Here is a 14189-nt window from a genome sequence, read left to right as displayed (position 1 = left end):
TTCACAAGAAAAACACATTGGGCCTCATTACGAGTCCGGTGGTAACCTGCCGGTTTTTCTGGCTCGGTTACCGCCGGACTCGTATTACCATTCCGTCTCTGTGATTCCCGGACTTACCTGGGCATTACAACCCCAGTGACCCGGGAATTTCGGAGGCGGAATTCGGTAAATCCCCATTCCCATTGAGTCCCATAGGACTCAATGGGAATGGGGACCATGGAAACACCGGCACCATCTCTTGATGGTGGCAGTGTTTCCATGTCTGCCTGCAGGCGGGCGGTGTTAAACCCGCCAGGTCAGACCTGGCAGAAATGGCACCTCCGCCTGCAGGCCCATGAGGCCCATTGTATTGAAACGTGCGTTGAAGATTTCACATCAATAACTTTTGCAATCTTTAGTAGCATTTTACCTTAAGCACAGATGTTCTATTAGGATACACCAACTCCTCATGGAATCTATGTTGGGGAAATGGTAGTAAATATCAACGTGAGTTCTTAGTGTTCTTGCCACATGCTAGAAAAATTGTGGGCTAGTGCGTTATGGCTTACCGTATCACACGGCTGTGTGGTGACTAATGGAGCCTTACGGTTCACGTGATTACCGTGTCAGCTTCTTCCTTGTTTTGAGCTGTTGTCATGGTGATCCTTGCGAGGCGTCACTGTGCGTCGGCAGGCGTGCTGACGTTATGACGCCTCGCGTCCCGCATCCCCATGGAAACAGGGGAACGGGACTACAGGATCAATATCAAATGCTTAGTTTCTAAGCCACGTCAAGGTTAGTGGTTTTGTTTTTACGTATTCAATTCTGTCGAATGCTTTACTGTAGATTATTTCTGCATGATGAATCACTCTTATGACACAGTACATGGAGTAGCCTACGTGCAACCTCCCTTTTATAATGACAACTTACCCATTACCTCTGTACATAGAATTACAACATCTAATGGTGTCGTAATAAATCGGGTTAAAGAAGTTTCCTGCATATGCTACCGTGGTGGTATATGTAATGCCAAAGGGTTGACAGACTCGTATATACAACATATATATATATACAACACTCGTATATTTCTGACGTCGCCAAGAGGTCACACTACCAGCTGCACCTCCTCAGAGGTATTCTTCCCTTCCTCTCCTTCCCCCAGAAGCTCACTGTCTCCCGAGCCCTGGTTCTCTCGAAGCTGGACTACTGTAACAGCCTCTATCTTAATCTGCCTGCCTCCACTCTCCGCCCTCTGCAACTCATCCAGAACAGAACTGCGAGACTTGTCCTTGGCCTCAAGCCCAGGGACCGTATCTCTCCAGGACTGAAATCTCTACACTGGCTCCCAGTGGCTGCGAGGATAAAGTTCAAAACCCTCTGCATTGTCCACAAGGCCTTCTGGGGCCTGGGTCCTAAATACCTTCAACTCTCTCTTCCCAAATATCTTCCTTCCCGAGCCCTTCGCTCATCCGCCTCCAACTCCCTCATGGTTAGCCGCTTCTCGAAGCAACGAGCTGGGGGTAGATCTCTCTCCGCGGCAGGGGCCTCCCTCTGGAACAGCCTTCCTGCCTCCCTGAAACCTGAGGAGAACCATCTCCGGTTCCGGAAGCACCTCAAAACCTTCCTCTTTGCTTCTGCTTTCTCTCTCCCTCTCCCCTGCTGAACAGCAAATAAATTCTTCACTGAAACTGCACTGATCCTGAAACTGGACCACTCTAAACGGCCTCGGTCCTGGGCCCAGCCACTCTCCACTTGCACTGATGCCCTTGAACCCCTCTGCACTGCGGGACTGTCTCTGTATCCCTACAGCCCCCCCCCCCTTCCCCAGCACTTGTTCTGCACTTATCTTGCACTTGCCACCAGCTGGCCCTATTTATTTATTACTTTTCGCCACTTACCTTGTACTGCACTTTTCCCCCTCCCACACCCCTGCACTTGCGCGATCTGAATGACACCTGGCCTAGTAGGATCGTTGTCTGTCTCCCCTTGTTCCTCCCCTCCCTGCCTCGTCGCGCCTTGAAACACCTGTGTATAGGGGCGTTAAAAATACCATATCATATCATATCATATCATAACATATATTTTGTGTGTGAACAGAAAGCTCGACTAACTCATGTATTTGCTGGGACCTTAGTGTGTCCCTTACAGGGGCAAAAAGCAATTAATGTCCATTTTAGTGGGCAACAGGTTCATATATATGCATTCAACACTGTAGCTTAACTTGTAAAAATAACTCAAACATATGATTCACTCTTGTACTGAGTAAAAATTGGTATATCCCTTCTCAGGCCTATGAAATAATTCACATTTAGTATGTTGACATCTGATTCATATATCCACAGTAAACAATGTCGCTGAGATTGCACAAACAGTTTAAAACATCATAATTCCCTCTTGTTGTAAATGAAAATTGGTGTATTCCTTACTAAACCCATAGATCAGTATAACATTACAATGGTGGTAATATGGGATAACCCAAAATTACAATGCCTTAGCAATCACATATTATGCTTACAAGGTCTGTACATATATACACGGAAAATACACGATAGTTCAAATTTGTAGAGCTTTTAGAGGTAACAGGCCCAATTTTTCTCTTCATTCAGTCCTCTCGGGGCAAGAGTCCCCAATCGATCTGTCCAAAAACATTCTCTTCTGTCTAGTCTTCACTGCAAATTCTCATGTGGCTCATTCCTATGGATGCCAAATTGTGTCCTTTATCGATCCAGTGTTCGGCCACTGAAGAGTTTGTGTTCTTATTACATATGCACTAGTGGTGCTCATTCTAGCATAGTTTTGCGTTTCTTTTGGATTGACCCACGTAGTACAAACCGCACGGGATTTGATTGCATAAATTATGTTAGGTATTTCACATGTTTCATAATCCTTTAATGTCAATTTTTCACCAGTGCGTGGGTGGTTTATACTCTGTCCTTTCTGTACGTAGCTGCAATTACTGCATTGCAGACATGGGAATGTTCCTTTGCATTTACTCTCCAATTTCTTTTTGTACTGGCCGTGTTTGTACCAAGGAGTCTCTAAAGTCTTTAAATAAATGTTCGATCTTCTGGTTGCAGGATAGCACCAGCCAATGTTTCTTGGTGAGTGACTTAATGCGACTACTCTTCGTTGAATACCTTGATACAAATACGAGTGGTGGTTCTGTTTTTGCTTTTCTAGGTTTAGTCAATAGGTCGTCCCTGTTGGTTTCTTCTACTCTTGTTTTTGCTTCCATGATTTCCTCTTCTCTATATCCTCTTTTGGTGAATTTCTCCCCCATCTTCTGTAATTCAGCTGTATAATCCGAAGGATCACCAATTATACGTTTGACCCGTAGCATTTGGCTGTAATAACAAATAACAAACATAAAGTCCCTTTCCAAAATGTATGTTGGGTGATGACTTTTCACCCCGGGATCGCCCTCTTCCGTGCTCAGATCCACAAAAGTTCCTAGCGATATCGGGATATTCGGTGGATAACTTTCTCGCTTCTGAGGGCCTGATATGTTTAAAATAAGCAACAAAAGTTTCTTTCTCAATGCATTAGGTTGATGGTCTCCTGGGTCTCCCTCTTCCAGGCTCAGGCCCCTCTCCAATATCTGCCTCCCTCCATCGGATTCACTATGGCTTGCATTCAAAAGATACCATCTGCTGCATTCACATTTTGTTGGGCGATGGCTTTTCACCCTTGGATTTCCCTCTTCCGGGCTCAGACCCTTTTCCAATGATTAGCCTCCCTTCGTCGGGTTCACCATGGCTTTTATTTCAAAACAATTTCACCTTTCGCATTCACGAGTTTTAATGTCTTTTTAAACAGTTCACTGTTGGCATCCCCCTGTCAGGTTCAGTCTTGCCGCCACAATGTTCCTTCTCCTTTCTCACTATGCAGGATTCATCTCCCTTAGCTTTCTATTTACGGGGCGTTCAAAGACGTTCGACTGTAAAGATGATTTTGCTAGACCCCTGTATGACCACTTTGACCTTTTCTTTGCAGATTTTCCCAAAGCCTTCTGGTATCGGTAGTTTCGACAACAAGGAAGTTAACCAGAGTCTCTCGAGTGAGCACCCCTGTGATGCTGGCCTCCTCTGCAGCTGGTCTTCCCCTTTAGAGTTAATAGTTATTTGATTTTCCCTTATTTTTCCATAATTTTTCATTTGCAAGTTTCGTTCAACACAGTTCGGTTTATTATCGGTTCTACCCTCGACTCATCGGCTGTGATGAACCGCTTGGCTTTCTTATCTCTGGAACCACGGTTGCAAGCGTCTCTCCCTGTCCTGACTATCAGCGCAGGAGGGCATTTTGTTCCGTTGACATCTGCTGCAATACACGCCGGCTATTGTTCGCAGTCTTATGATTCCTTTCACTGCTTTCACTGAGGCTTCGTAGAACCGTGACGGAAAGGGCAAAATCGCTTCTCTCCTTGTGGCCCCTTCAGTTCTCGCTGCCTTTCTCCTCCTCTTGAATTTCCGTACTGGGATAGTTGTCAAGTCTTTTGGTTTGCCTTGCTCCTAGTGTGCTCTCTTGCTCCATCTTTTATACCTATGGTGAATAGAAGGGGCCGTCAGGTGTGTGTAATTATTGTCACTTGCCTGACTTCGCCTGACCCTTGTGTCTGCACATGTCAGGTATACGGCTCTGGTATTAGTCCATCTTGTTTCAAAACAGGGACACCCTGGCGGGCTTTCATCAGGAATTATATTCCTCGTATTCCCCTGGGAATTCTTTCTACCTCCTAGTTCATTAACCCTCTTCCTAGAGGGGTTGGTAAATTCAGAAGGGTGGGATTTGTAGGGTTTGAGAAATGAATGGAAAAAATCTGTAAAATAATAGTTGGACGGTTTGTCGAGGGAAGGACCGGGAGTATTGTCGTGAAATGAATAGGGGGGTTGTGAGAATGGTGGTGTTTGGTTAAAGCAGACTGGGTGTTTGGGAAATAATCAGAGGGCCGGTGAGAAGAATGACTGGGAGTACTCGGGTAGGCAGCAGAAAAACAGGGATTCTGGGAGATGTAGTTTCCCACGGCAGCATGGTTTGTATTCCTAATAGGTTTATCAGATGCAGAGGGGTTGTTGGATTTTAGTAATGGAGAGTCATAAGGTGGAAGGGAGGTTGATCTAGAAATGCCTATAAAAGCCTCAGGGACTTGGTCCACCTCGTCTTCTTCCCCTATGTCATACCGTGTCTCACCTGGGGCATTCCCCCGAGCACAATCCAGGGTTCCCCCACCAAGGTGATCCTCCCCCACTGGTCCGCCCCCAGGAACTGGAGCCAGCAGGGATGGCTGTGTCCTGGCCACCTGGATAAGTATTCCTGGGCTCTAGTCGGGAGAACACCCTTAGGTGCACTGAGAGAAAGTCAAGAAAAGCACAAAGGTGTGAGTGGCCCGTAACAGGAGAAGAGATGGGCACGAGAAGAGTCAAGGAAAGGTGCCAGGAGCACGATAAAAAGGAAAGGCAGGAATAAACAAAGAGGGTGCAAGGTAGCACAAGGACAGTAAAGGACAAGTGTCAGGGCCACAATAAGAAAAGAAGGAATAAACAGTACAAGTGTGCAAAGAAAGGAAAGAAGAAGTAAAGGGGTGCAGGAAGCATCCAAAGTGAAAGGCAGAAAACAGAGAGGGGCAAAGGGTCAGAGCGGTTGCACTCAGGAACACCAAAGAGCCTGGCGTTTTGTTCAAAAGCCTCTGATTGTACCTCCATTAAAGGATGGTGTTTGAAAAAGATTGTCAATAAGGAAAAGGTATATCCTGACCAGCTGATTTTGTGTTTGAAAGTTGGAAGGGACCTGAACTCGGGGAAGGGAATCCTAAGAGGCCCAACTAAGTGTTTAGTGTATAAAAGCTGGAAGAGGCCTAAGCTTGGAAAGGGAACCATGAGAGGCCTATCAAAGAAAGAAACCTGATAACAGTGAATTTGTGTTTGAAATTTGGAAGGGGCCTGAGCTTGGGGAAGTGAACCCTAAGAGCCCCGACTAAGTGGGAGACTTGTTACCTTTCATTATAGTGTTGAAAGGATTGAAGCGTGGTGAAGGGAACCCTGAGAAGCTTACAAAAGGAACTGTTACATTTTTTCCATTGGGTTGTGAAACTTGAATAAACTGAAGCTTAGGGAAGGGAACCCCATGGAACTCAAAGACACTGAGGGTAGTTGGAATAATTACAAGGGCCCTGTGGAGAAAGTCTTACGACCAGCCCTTTTGATTGAACCTATTTGTGTGGCATTGACTAAACAGCACCTGGTGAGAAGACCACCTGAAACCACCTTTGGTTTTCCCACTTTTTGTTGGTCTCAGATGGTCCGGGCATGGCCATCGCCTTTGGATCCGGACCCTGTGGGTGGACCAGTGCGGGACGATCACCTGGATCACCTGGATGAGGGGTCTTCAGGGAGTGGGGTGAGATGGCCGATGGTAAGACGCAGTATTCCCCCCTTTTTTGTATATCTACCCCATCCTATTTTTTAGGATTTTCCGTAGTCCCAACTCCCCCCACACCCTTTTTACACAAACACCGGGCCGAGGAAGATGGTTACTGAGAGTAACCAGACTAAGTCTCTCACACCGTATTGGACATGTCCCGTTAATAGGATTAGGCAAAATCAGGCACTTTACCCTAAGTGCATACACCCGATACCAATTAGCTCTCCTTACATGAATAAAAGGCAACACCTAAAGACACACTCTGAGCAAAGCGGAACACAAGAACAAGCAGAACTTCCGGGACGAAGGCAAACCTACTGATGCAGAGCAACAGACCAAGGGATGAGAGCAGCGGGCCGAAAACACCAAGGCTTCCATACTGGAGGTTATTGCCTCCGACAGACCGCGAAAGATGTGCATAGAAGGACAGATCCCACAAGTGAAGATTGCATTGTGTTTCAAGGACTCCAGTGACCCTTACGAATGAACGGCAGAGCTGAGGAGGCAAGGTCAAGCCTGTGGTACTAACCTTGACTCGAAAATCAGAAAACGCGAAACAAGAAAGAAGCGCACACAGCCGGTGAGTTGGCAAGTGACCTGAGAGACTGTTGGGTGTTAAAGTGAATGAAGTAGCAACATCACATCACAAGTGAAGGCTGCACGCGTGTGGACTAGACGCAAAGAAAGGCAGACCTGTGACTGAACTTTAAAGTGAAATGCAGCTGTAAGATCAGCGATACTAAATAACGTAGTGGTCCGGTGAAAGGAAGTAGCCCATTTGAATGTCCCTGTCAAAGGTGCATTGTTTGAGGCAAAAGGGCGAACAAACAGCAAGAGTGAAAGTAAATAGTGAACGTTGAGTCGAAGCGGTCTGTAAAGAAAGCCACGCACATTCAAAAGACTTTGACATCCGAAAGTGGCCCGAGCCCGATTGAGGGAGACCCGAAGTATATTAAGCTTCGGGAAGGGAGCCCCCTTGCAAATTTCTGTGAACTGTATGGTGATAGGTCTGAGCCCAGCAGAGGGGGACCTATGAGAACTGTGTGTTGAAAGGTCGGAGCCCAGCAGAGGGGGACCTTTGTGAACGTTTGGTTGAAACATTGTTTAGAAAGTCAGAGAAAATAACTTTAAATGTGGAAGGCGAAGGCAGGCCTCGATCCACAGTTTTGAACTTTGTATTGTGTTCGAAGCTGAGTCAGAGTGTGTCATCCTGCCTACAAGGATGGCCTTACCTTGTGAGGCCTAACATGGGGAGGAGAGCTTGTTCAGCCACATTATCATTTGAACACTGACTTTTCCTTTTGCATACATTTTCTCCTTTTTACACTTTTTGTACAAGAGATCAGGAAGGCGTTAGGTTTTTGTTAGTATAGGCCATTTTGATTTGACAGATTCCACTACGACAGTTTTGTTTATCGTTTGATGATTGAGACTACTCCCATCTTAGTTATAGGGTAGAAGAGGAGTTTCGAGGGGATTGGGTCCTCCGACGTATTCCATATCTATGACAGGTAATCACCACAGCTGTGCTGCTTCGGAAACTTTTCCGGCGTCTGCGTCCTGCGTCGATGACGTCGATACGCCGACGTCGAGGACCTCCTCCGACGTCCGACGTCATCCGATGTGATAAGTAGGACGCACGACGCCTGTAGCCTCAGTTCCGTTTTTTCCGCGAACGTGTTGCTTCGTGTTTCTCGGTTCTAAGCCTCGACTCTTTGGAGTTCTGTTCTTTCTGGTTCTTCGAACCTGTTCGTTTGTGAATTTCGGCGATGTCTTCCACTTCGTCTTCAACCCCGCGTCCGGGCTTTAAGAAGTGCGGGGAGTGTGGGTCCAAGATGTCGGTGACTGACTCGCACGACGCCTGCCTCTGGTGCCTCGGGGAGGCCCACGACACGGATGACTGTGTTGACTGCCTGTCGCTCACGTCCAAAGCCTTACGCGAACGTAAGAAGAAGTTGTCGGTAGGTCGGGTGTCCAAGCCCCGGAAGTCGAAGTCGGCGGGGCTTTCGACGGATGATTCGAGGGGTGACTCTCCGCGTCATCGTCGGAAGTCTCGTCGGTCTTCTTCTAGGAGTGGGTCTCGCCACTCCTCAGCCTCTTCGAGGCATTCTCGGAAGCGCCGTCACCGGTCGCCTTCCAGGTCCTCTTCCAAGGATTCTGCCTGGCACGTCGGTTACCCCACCAGCCGTGCGACGCCGGAGGAATGGGCTTCCTTCGGGAAGAAAATGTTGGCGATTCTTGAGTCGCAGGGTACTCAGCCGTCCGCGCCCCCGAGTGGGGTCAGCCGTGTGAGGTCGAGAGACGCCGCTCGCAAGAGTGGTCGGCACGAGTCACGGGAGCGGTCCCGTTCGGACAAGGAGGCTCGTTCTCGCCGTACCCGTTCCAGGTCCCGGTCCTCGACGCGTTCGAGACCGTGTGCTCCTGTGAAGTCTTCGAGGAAGACGTCGACGTCTGAGGCGTCGAGGGCGTCGACAGGCTTTCTCGAGGCTCCGGCTTCGAGGCCGTCGTCGAGGCCGTCGACGTTCAGGTCGTCGAGGGACACGCTCGGGGCTCCGGCCTCGAGGGCTGTGTCGACGCCGCCGATACTGGAGGCGCTGCATCTGACGTCGACGCCGATTTCCTCGACGTCGACGCCGATCCTCTCGGCGCCGTTGCCGGTTTTCTCGGCGTCGGCGCCGATTCGCTCGACGCCATCGACGCCTTTCGTGTCGGAGGTGCCCCGTGTCACGGGTGTACCCCCTAGGAAGGCTCTGGTTAAGAGCAAGCACTCTCGGGTGCCTTTTCGCCACCTGGAATTTATTTCGGAGGCGGATGAGGATTCTGATGGCCTGGTTCCTAGTCTGGTGCCTGATGAAATTGTCTCGGGCCATAGTCAGTTTGACGATTTGAGGCAGTCACTGCATGATGCCAGTGGACTGGACACCTCCCCGGAGGTGGACTTTTGTAGGCCTGAGCCTGGCTCCCATGCCGATTCCTCGTACCGGCGCCTTATGGCTAGGGTGTCTGAGTATTTGGGATGGTCTGCTCCCCCAGGGGAGTTTGTGCAGGATGATCCGACGGACATCCTTGATGTTGGTCCCCCAACTGACCCGGTACTGCCGTTCCATATGGCTTTACAGAGAAGGGTGGCGGCGGCTTGGACTGCTCTGGAGAGTCTCCCGGCGGTGGGCAGATCCTTGTCGCGTAAATACCGTCCAGCCAGTAGCGGCCCCTGCTACTTGACCAGGCACCCCACTCCGGAGAGTTTGGTGGTGCAGGCGGCCACGGCCCCGGCAAAGCAGGCGTCGTACCCTACCATCCCTCCTGATAGGGACGACAAACGTTTTGATGGCTGGGCGAAGAAAGTGTTTTCTTCTGGTGGTATGGCGCTTCAGGCGGCCAACTCCATTTGTGCCTTGTCACGTTTCACGCACACTCTGTGGAACTGTGTTGCGTTAGCGGCTGAACATATTCCCGAAGGGGTTGAACGGGAGGGTTTCCTTGCTATGGTCCAGGATGGTAAGGATGCCATGTGTGAGTCCGTTCAGTCGGGTCTGGACTTGGCTGAATGCGTCAGTAGGTCCATGGCGGCGAGCACCGTGATACGCAGGTTTGCGTGGTTGCGGAAGTCGGGGTTAGCTCCTGATGTGCAGTCCCGGCTCCTCAACGTGCCCTTTGATGGTGAACACCTTTTTGGCAGCAAGGCTGACGAGAGCCTTGAGAGGTTGCAGACCTCAAAAGCTGCTGCGAAGTCGTTGGGCGCTGCAGTTCGCCAACCTCCGCCTTTTCGTCCTAGGGGACAGCAGTGGAGGGGTGGTTCCTTTCGCTATTACTCATCCTTCAGTAGAGCGAGAGGAGCTGGCAGTCAAAGAGGCCAACGCAGGGGTACCAGAGGTGGACGACAGGGTACCCGTGGTGCCAAGGCCGCTCGGGAAGTTGCCTCTTTGCCCTCGGGTAACGCCGCAGCCGCTCCTACTCAGTCATGAGGCCATGTCCCATGGTTCGCCGGTTGGGGGAAGGCTGGCGCAGCATCTTGTAGAGTGGCAAGCCATTACTTCAGATGTGTGGGTTCTGGAGATCATAGCCCACGGCTACTGTCTTCCCTTTCGGCACAGGCCTCGCGACAATCCACCGGGGAACCTCTCTTTGAAGTGTCCGGATCCGCTCCTTGCGCAGGAAATTCAAGCCCTGCTGGAGAAAGGCGCTATAGAACTGGTGCCTGTAGCGGAGAGGAACAAGGGATGGTATTCCCCTTATTTTTTGATTTCCAAGAAAGACGGGGGATTGAGACCCATCATGGACTTGCGCGGTTTGAACAAACTCCTCAGGAAGGACAAGTTCAAGATGGTTACTCTCTCTCAAGTCCTCCAGGCCCTTCAGCTTCAGGACTGGTTGGTGTCACTCGACCTCAAGGATGCTTACTTCCATGTGCCGATCCATCCCAAGCACAAGAAGTACCTGAGGTTCGCGGTTGGCGACTCGCACTTTCAGTTTCGGGTCCTGCCGTTCGGATTGACCTCCGCCCCGAGGGTTTTCACCAAGCTCATGGTGGTGGTGGCAGCGCATCTCAGGCAAGGGGGGATTCACGTCTACCCCTACCTGGACGATTGGTTGATCAGGGGGAGCTCTCCTGAGCAAGTCCTGGATCATCTGTCCGTCACCTGCCACTCCCTCCACAGGCTGGGCTTCTCCCTCAATTTAAAGAAGTCCCATTTGACGCCAACGCAGAGGCTCCAGTACATCGGAGCAGTGCTCGACACTTCCCTGGGGCAGTGTTTTCCTCCCCAGGTGAGGGCTCTTCACATTCAGCAGATGGTGCACAAGTTTCAGCATGCCCAGACGCTCCCAGCGTTCGAGTTCTTGAGGTTGCTCGGCCTCATGGCATCCTGCATTCTTCTGGTGCCAGAGGCTCACCTGCGCATGAGATCTTTGCAGTGGGCACTCAAGATGCAATGGTCGCAGTCCTCCGGCAGGATGTCGGACCCGATTCAGGTGCCGCCCTCGGTCGCCCAGGACCTTCTGTGGTGGGCCGTCGAAGGCAACTTGATGAAGGGGGCTCCATTTTGGCTTCCCTGGCCGGAGGTGACGATCGTGACGGATGCATCCCTCACGGGATGGGGAGCTCATGCCAACGAGCTGACAGTCAGCGGTCGTTGGTCTCCGTCGGAGTCCAGACTCCATATCAATCTGTTGGAGCTGAGGGCCGTCAGGCTAGCCCTGAAGGCTTTTCTGCCGACTGTGCGAGGAAGGAATGTCCTGATCCTGACGGACAACACGGTGGCCATGCACTACCTCAACAAAAAGGGGGGGGCAGGGTCACTTCCTCTGTGCAGGGAGGCGATGCAGCTCGAGTTCTGGGCCATCCAGCAGGAAGTTTCGGTCTCGGCAGTTCATCTGGCCGGAGTCGAAAACGTGACGGCGGACGCTCTGAGCAGGCAGAGCGCGATCTCTCACGTGTGGGAGTTGGCTCAGGAGATTCTCCTGGAGATCTTCGCCCTTTGGGGGACCCCTCAATTGGATCTCTTCGCCTCCAGTGTCAACCGGAAGTGCGGGAGGTTCTGTTCGCGGGAATTTCCTCCAAGAGGGGCCTTAGGAGACGTGTTCGTGGTGGATTGGTCGTTCCCGCTGCTGTACGCGTTTCCTCCAGTCCCCGTCATCCCGCAAGTGCTGCGGAGGTTGCGGAAGTTCGGTTCCCGGATGATCCTCATTGCTCCGGCGTGGGCTCGGAGGACGTGGTACCCGGACCTTCTCGACTTGTCCATCTGCCCTCCACGTCGTCTTCCCTACCGAGACGATCTGCTCTCACGGGAGGGGGGTCTGGTTCTCCATCCAGAGGTCAGATCCCTCAACCTTCACGCTTGGCTTCTGAAAGGTTGAGGTATAGGGATTGGGACCTCCCTGAAGACGTGATGGAGGTGTTGCTTTCGGCCCGAAGGCCAGCAACTAAGTCTCTGTACCGTTGCCGTTGGCGTAGGTTCTGCAACTGGTGCAGAGTTCGGAATGTGGATCCTTTTGCATGTGACATCCCCATGGTTCTGTCCTTTTTGCTTTCTTTGGCCCACAGGGGCTTGCAAGTGGGTACCATTAAAGGTTACCTGGCAGCGCTGTCCATCTTTAAGCGCTCGTCTGATGAGTGTTCTTACTTTAAGATCCCTTTAATTTCACAGTTTCTGAGAGGGCTCACTAATGTGTTCCCTCCGTCACCTTTCCTGGTGCCCGGTTGGGATTTAAACCTTGTTCTTAGGTTTCTTATGGGTGCTCCGTTTGAGCCTTTACATTCTTGCCCTTTGAGGCTGTTAACTCTGAAAACTGTGTTTTTAGTTGCGGTTACTTCCGCTCGCAGAGTGAGTGAGTTACAGGCTCTTTCAGTTAAGCCACCCTTCACTGTTTTCCACAAGGACAGGGTTGTCCTTCGTGTTCGTCCTTCTTTTCTTCCGAAGGTAGTGACGGAATTTCATTTAGCCCAGAAGGTTGTTCTTCCGGCATTCTATCCTCCTCCGCATCCTGGTAAGGAAGAGGAGAGGCTCCATAGGCTTGATCCTAGGAGAGCTTTAAGCTTTTATGTTTCACGCATGTCCCGGGTCAGAGGGGACGATCAACTCTTTATTGGTTACGCTGGTAAGCGTTTGGGGCAAGCTGTGACGAAACAGACTTTGTCCCGCTGGATTATTTTGGCCATCTCGGAGTGTTACCGCTTGGCGGGTAAGGACCCACCGGCTGGCTTGCGGGCCCATTCTACCAGGGGCATGGCTGCATCTACTGCCCTGCAGAGGGGTGTTCCTATTCGCAACATCTGTGATGCAGCCACCTGGGCTTCAGTACATACATTTGTACGGCATTATTCCCTCGATTCCATCAGAGGGCAGGATCTGGCCTTTGGCAAGGCGGTCCTTTGCTCTGCTATTTGATTGGCTATTCTAAATTTGTTTATAAATTCTTTCCCTCCTCCTTGCTCTGGTACTGCTTTGGGAGTCTGTCATAGATATGGAATACGTCGGAGGACCCAATCCCCTCGAAGAACAAGTTACTTTCTTACCTGGTAACGTTCTTTCGATGGGATGGTCCGACGACGTATTCCATATCGCTCCCGCCCTGCCTTCCCCGCTGCAGAATTTCTTTTGCGATTGCAGCTTACGTTCCGCAAGGCTTTGTGTCTGACTGGCAGTTGACTTCTGTCACACGTTCTGGGGGAAAAAACTACAACTGAGGCTACAGGCGTCGTGCGTCCTACTTATCACATCGGATGACGTCGGACGTCGGAGGAGGTCCTCGACGTCGGCGTATCGACGTCATCGACGCAGGACGCAGACGCCGGAAAAGTTTCCGAAGCAGCACAGCTGTGGTGATTACCTGTCATAGATATGGAATACGTCGTCGGACCATCCCATCGAAAGAACGTTACCAGGTAAGAAAGTAACTTGTTCTTCTCCAACCCCAACATTTTCAATAAAGGTTTTACAAATTGTATCTATTGTGTCAGTGTCAATACATGTGATACCATGCCTTCCCTACACTACCCATACCTAAACAAAATCCTAAATTGTTGGCTTTGCATTTTCACCCAAGTCATGTTGACGAGGATTGATCTTGCTGCATTACACCTTCAAGAACACGTATTTGAAACAGATATTAAAATAAATCTTGAAGTAAATGAAGAACTGGACGTAATATACTAGTGCTGTACTTGCATATATATACTATACATTTGGAAATTCTTTAAGATACCATTGATTTACGAATTGACAAACTTAAATTTGTTTATAAATAACATAGATTTTGAAGATTGTATGTACTTTGTTGGAAGCCATAATCAA

At 50.1% G+C, this 14189-nt stretch overlaps 1 protein-coding gene across 1 annotated transcript in view; it reads left to right on the top strand.

The window, feature by feature from the left end:
• Window positions 1-14189, top strand: part of LOC138516813 (uncharacterized) — a 263771-nt gene that overhangs the window by 143669 nt on the left and 105913 nt on the right. The window lies entirely within an intron of this gene.

The sequence above is a fragment of the Ambystoma mexicanum genome, chromosome 6q (genome assembly GCF_040938575.1).
Source record: "Ambystoma mexicanum isolate Mex_15411 chromosome 6q, UKY_AmexF1_1, whole genome shotgun sequence".
Lineage (NCBI taxonomy): Eukaryota > Metazoa > Chordata > Amphibia > Caudata > Ambystomatidae > Ambystoma > Ambystoma mexicanum.
This window is presented reverse-complemented; position numbering and strand designations above follow the sequence as displayed.